Source organism: Elephantulus edwardii, unplaced genomic scaffold (assembly GCF_000299155.1).
Source record: "Elephantulus edwardii isolate Elephantulus edwardi_28Jun2011 unplaced genomic scaffold, EleEdw1.0 scaffold00216, whole genome shotgun sequence".
Lineage (NCBI taxonomy): Eukaryota > Metazoa > Chordata > Mammalia > Macroscelidea > Macroscelididae > Elephantulus > Elephantulus edwardii.
The window spans coordinates 4,487,191-4,493,190 of NW_006399966.1; the positions used below are offsets into that span (position 1 = coordinate 4,487,191).

Genomic DNA, 6,000 nt, shown 5'->3' on the forward strand with positions numbered 1-6,000 from the left:
GTGGCTCAGCTGTGTATGGGAGTCCGGTCATAGTCCTATATGCATCGTAGAGCCTTTCTTGGGTTTTAAGAGGCAGTGTGATGACAGCAGACAGATGGGTTAGGGCCTTCCCTCTTCTGTGGCAGCCTCCTGAAGGGTGAATTATAGGGTTAGGAGTTAGAAGGTTAAACCCACAGTTGGAGAGGCTGTGGAGGTGGGGGGGGGCAGGGGGCGCTGTGTGGTGTTTCCAGTTGTGGATACTGAGAACCTAAACTGAAGCTGTGGTAACAGGGCCTGAGGAATGGGAGGCAGAAAGAAGTATTTACGGGGTAAGTTGGCAGTACTCAGTGTTTGGGTACGGAAGAGGGAAGCTAGCCAGGCACCTTGGATTCTGCCCAGGGTCAAGTGTGACATGGCACCACCTTTAGTCGAGAGAGCCAGCAGCGGAGGGTGTTGAGGAAAGATGTCTCTGCCCTTGAAGGCAACGACAAGAGGTGAGCATGATGTAGGTGGTCCTGAGAGGCACCGCTGAGGGACTTAGGGAATCAGGCCTACCTGATAGGGTTTCTCAGTAAAGCAGGGTAGTAGGAATTGGGGAGGTGAGATTGAGTGTGGGAAATTCCAGAAATGAAGGTTCAGCTAGTCACAGAAAGGAGTGGGGGGACATTGCCAGAGACCTGACCAAAGTCAGGGAGCAGAGACCAGACCTGTCCATGCCCGGCGCCTGCTCTCCTGGGGTGAGAGGTGACTACGCTCTGAAAAAGAGGGGGAAGACTTTGGTCCTGGGCTTGTGCTAAGTGAGGGCTAGGAGGTGGTGCAGTGTGAACTGGACTTGTGAAGCTCAGCACATCACCCCTCAGTGGGGGGCTTGGATGGGAAGGAAGTGAGTGAATCAGGAGGAGACCGAGAAGCAGGCAGAGCATGGAGGGGAAGGCCTGGGACTCTCAGTGTTTGCAGGGGTGGGTCAGAGAGGGGGATATGAGAGGTGTTAGATTCCCCAGGGGGAACAGTCCTGGGGCACCACGCAACAACCCAGATTTGGCAACAGTGGAAGGGTGGTCCTCATTGCAGGATTTGAGGTGGTAACTGCCCACATGTTAGACTCTAGGGCGATGACAGGCATTGGATGGAGAGCAGCTTGACTAGCAAAAGGGTCACCAGAGCCAGAAAATGATAGTGATAGTAAGGAAATTGGTGGTACAGCAGCAGGTGGTGGGTGGTAGGAGCTTCCAAGTTGTTTACAGGGCTGGGGTGGAAAGGCCCCTGGAGATTGAAGGATGGCCCGGTCCCACAGGAGGGAGAGAACTGGTACAGGGATGTGGCGACCCTGGGACTCATCCACAGCACCAACTGTGGATGCTTGAGGACCTGGAGAAGTCCTTAACAACAGAAGATGAAAGGCCTGAGAGGGTTATTAGTGGGGGGTTTGAAGAAGAGAAGACTGCAGACTGGAAGAGATTAGGGAAAGGCATGTTGCTTTTCATGGGTGATCAAGGGCTATACTCATGTAAGAAAAAGAAAAACAGGGTGTTTATGTGCATTTCCAACATAGAGATAAGGGCAGGGATACCGTCTTCACTGCTAGACCCCTTGAGCCCAGAACAGTACCTGGCACATGATAGGTGCTCTACAAGAGTGTGAATAGTGGACCTCAGAGTCTCCATAAAGGAGCCCTCGTGGCACAAAGGTTGAAATGTTGGACTGTCTGTTAAAAGAGTAGTAGTTGGAACCCTAGGGAGAAAGATGTAGCTGTCTGCTTCTATCATGGAAATCCTCAAGGGCAGTTCTCCTCTGTCCTGCAGAGTTGCTATCGGGTTGCTGTGATTCAGAATTGACTAGAGGACAGTGAATGTGGGTTTTGGGGGAGTGAGCCCTCATCTCCAAGATGTTTATGCTGGCTGCATTTGCTTCAGCCCTCCCTCCCTTCTTAAGAAATAAAACCTACAGCTAAGCTAAAGTCTATCCCCTTACCCTACTCCTACTGCTCTCCCTCAATATCTTGGTCCTCATTTTCACCTCCACACTGTTTGTGTCCCCAGTGATGTCACATGCCCAAATATTATAGGCCTTGACTGCCCATTTGCTTAGCTTTAAGCGTGGTACACTTGTTATATGGGTTTTTTGTTTGTTTGTTTTGTTTTTTGCTTTTAAAAATTTTATTGCATTTCAAATCAGCATGTTGGTTCGTTTCAGCTCCTTCACTGCCAAACCTGGGGGCAGGGACTGCTTCAGCTTCTCAGCCTTCTCTTTGTCTGTGATGACCAGGGTGTAGAGGTATCTGCTGCACTGAACCTTGAACTTCACATTGTCCTTGTTCTTCTTGATCTTGACAGATTTGGCATCCTTTCGCTGGCCGTGAGCAGGAAGTCCTTGATTTCCTCAATTTTTCGAGGTCTGGTGGCGAGTGTGGGGGGCTGTGGGCGCGAGCTGGGACTGCCAGCGGTGAGGAGGGCGGAAGAGCATGGGGCTGGTTTTTTTTAAAAATTAATTTTAATGAAAGTTTACAAAGACTTAGGGTTTCCAGTCATTCATTGTTGCACTTTTCTCCGTACCCACCCATTCCCCTCAATTCACCACCCTCCCTAAAAAGAAAAACTCTTTCAAAGCCTTCAGTATAAATAATAAACTCACTGATACAAGAGAGAAATTAATCTACCGGTTTCGAAGTGGAAATATAATCAAGAATAGAATGAATGGATTTTTCAGAATAATTTCTTGTAACTGCACTCCGAATATAGGTCAATAATTGTTTCTATCTGTTCATCATTTCTGTCAACTTGAAGTTAATCTTAATCATTTGTTTCAGTGCTTTAAATCCCCATTCTCCTTTTTCACCTTCAAGTTCCAAAACCTTTTGGAAACTGCTTAAGGCTGCTTTTGGGCCATCTTCTTTTAATGCTTTGAAATTATAGTACTAATTTTCCAAGTCCACATTTGTCCTCATTGCACATGAAATCATCCTCCATGTCAGACATCTTGGCCGGGAGTCATTATTATACATAAATGGAATTATATGTGTATGTGTGTGTGTGTGTATATATATATATATATATATATACAGCCTTCAGCCTTCACTATAAGATTATGTATGAGATTTCTAGTTAATATAAAAAGCAGAGCTGTTGGCATAAATAGATACAGATAGAAAGAAGTGTGTTTGTAATATGTCAGTTATGAATAGAGCCCAGTTGATCTAGGGGTTCCCCTCTGAGAGACAGACATGCTGTTGCTGATTTTTCTCTATTAAAACAGTGCTGCACTTAGCATGCTCACAGCCATCTGCTTCTGCACAGGTGTGAGACTTCCGCTGGCATGGCTAGTTGGTGGCTGAGTATATGCATTTCCAGGCTTATTAAACCCAAACCAAACTTGTTGCTATGGAATTGATTGTGACTCATAGCAACCCTACAGATGCAGGAGAAGCCCCATAGGATTTTCACAGCTATACACTTTATAGAAGCAGACTGCCACATGTTTTTCAAGCCCATCAGCTGGTTGGTTTGAACCACTAACCTTTCTTTTAGCAGCTGACCACTTAGCTACTATGCCAACAGGGTTCCTTTGGACTAACAGATTACTTACTATATGAAGTATATAATTTACTTCTACCAGCAAGGAGTGAATCTCCAACACTTGATGTTCATAGATTATGTAATTAACAGTTAGTAGACTTTATTTTCTTTTAGTGCTGTTTTAGGTTTGCAGAAAATTGTGCAGAAAATAGAGTCCATTGTATGGATACAATCCATTTATTTGTCCAGTTGCCTATTGAAGGACATCCTGGTTGATTGCAATTTGGGGGAAGTATAAATCAGCTGTAAACATTTGTGTACAGGTTTTATATGGACATGCACTTTCATCTTATTTGAACAAAACACCTAGCAGCATGTTTACTGAATCAAATGGTAACAGTTGCTATCAGAAATGGTGGGATTCATTGCAATGGCTCCAGACTTACTGTAAAAAGAATAAAAAAAGGCAGGCAGCAATGGGGATGGTCAAGTCTGATTTCTACTAATTCCTCAAAGGAGAATTGTACCCCTCAATAAATCTACAGTACAAAACTTATTCCTATATGGTCAAACGTGGTCTTTCACACACCTATGTTCTACTAATTACAACACCAATCCTACTGTTCTACTTGGTCCAAAATCCATTGCAATGACTACACAGATTTTATAGAGCCATACTGATGATTATGGAGTTTATTAGGAAAGTTAACAGGCTTGGCAGCAGGTGACAGTCCCTCAATCCAGATAGCTTTTCAAACATTGTCATAGGTCCTTTGACCTTCAGCCTCACAGCTTAAGTCAGTGTTACAAAGTTCTCTTGGTCCTGCCAGGTCTTCCGGAACATCCATATACTCGGCCACCAACTATCCACACCTGAGAAAGTCTCACACTTGTGCAGAAGCAGATGGATGTGAGCATGCTAAGTTCTTCTGGAACTCTTGGGTGAAGGCTTCTGGTTCTGGTTCCCTGGGGCTTCAGTCCCAAGTCAGCACTGTTTCATGTTGGTCTCTGGTTCTCTGCCAAGGCTGCTGTTACTCTTGTGTATGTAGATCCTGGTCTGGCTGACACAGGAATCTCTCGCTCCAAAAAAATCTTGCAGCTTTCTCTTCCTTGTTGGTTTTGAGATTCCCAATTTCTGCTGCTGAAATGGTTTGGTGTAAACCTAGAGGAATGGCCCAGCTAGCCAATCTCCTTGTGGATAGACTAACACACCCTGTTTGTAAGATCTTGTCCATCCATGTGGCAAAGTCAAAGTCAATGGCTAGGAAAGCCATTTGGAACATTAAGCCCTTGACACCACACTGTCTGCCTTTTCCAGCATGATGCTTTTTTCCGTGTTATCTTCCTGATAACATGGCCAAAGAATATAGAGTTTTCCGTTCTTGCCTCCAGGGAGTACCCTGGTGGCACATCCTCCAAAACAGACTTGTTTGTCTACGGAATATTCAATACTCTTTGCCAACAACAATTCAAAGACATCAATTCCTCTTTAGTTATCCTTATTCATTGTCCAATTTTCAGATACATAAATGTTGTTGTTGTTGTTATGTGCCGTCAAGTCCCTTGCGACTCATAGTGACCCTGTGTACAACAGCCCTACACTCTGCTCTGTCCTGTGCTAGTCGCACTGCCTCTGACACACCCATCCTGATTACCCCAGTCACTGAATCAATCCAGCTCGTAGAGGGTCTTCCCATCTTGCGCCGTCCCTCCACCCTTCCAAGCATGATGTCCCTCTCTAAGGACTGGTCCTTCCTTACAACATGTCCAAAGTATGTCAGACGAAGCCCCAGAATCCTTGCCTCCAAGGAGCAGCCTGGTTTAGCCCTTTCTAGGATGAATGTTTTCTTGGCAGTCCATGTGACATTTAATACTCCTCTCTAGCACCACAGCTCAAAGGCATCAATTCTCCTTCTATCCTTCCTAGTCATTGCCCCACTCTCTGACGCATAATAAGTGATTGTAAAGACCAAAGCCTGTATCAGGTACACCTTAGTCTCCAGAGTGACACCATTGCTCTCCAGTACCCTGGAGAGGTCCCTAACAGCAGACTTTCCCATCACAATATGTTTTTTTATTTCCTGGCTACTGGTGCCAAGAGTGTTGACCATGGAGCCAAGCAGACTAAAGTTAACAATCTCAGTGTCTTCACCATCCATCCTGATGCTGCCAATTGGTCCAGTGGTGAGAATCTTTGTCTTCTTGACATTGAGCCTCAATCCATACTAAGGCTGCAGTCCTTGACTCTCTGCAGCAAGTGCATCAGGTCCTCCACAGTTTTAGCCAGCAAGGTTGTATCATCTGCATAACGCAGATTGTTGATGAATCTTCCACCAATCCTGATGCCACACTTCTCGTCATAGAGCCCAGCCTCTCGGATAATCTGTTCTGCATACAGGTTGAAAAGGTATGGAGATAGGACATATCCCTGGCATACACCTTTCCCAATTTTGAACCATGCAGTGTTTCCCTGCTCTGTTCTGACGACTGCCTCTTGGTCCAAGTATAG

General features: G+C 45.4%; 1 protein-coding gene and 1 pseudogene across 2 annotated transcripts in view; one reads left to right on the forward strand and one right to left on the reverse strand.

The window, feature by feature from the left end:
* The window catches only part of MPP2 (membrane protein, palmitoylated 2 (MAGUK p55 subfamily member 2)), a 35,306-nt gene that overhangs the window by 11,825 nt on the left and 17,481 nt on the right, over window positions 1–6,000 (forward strand). The gene's annotated exons all lie outside the window — the stretch shown is intronic.
* On the reverse strand, window positions 2,146–2,539 carry LOC102853407 (annotated as a pseudogene).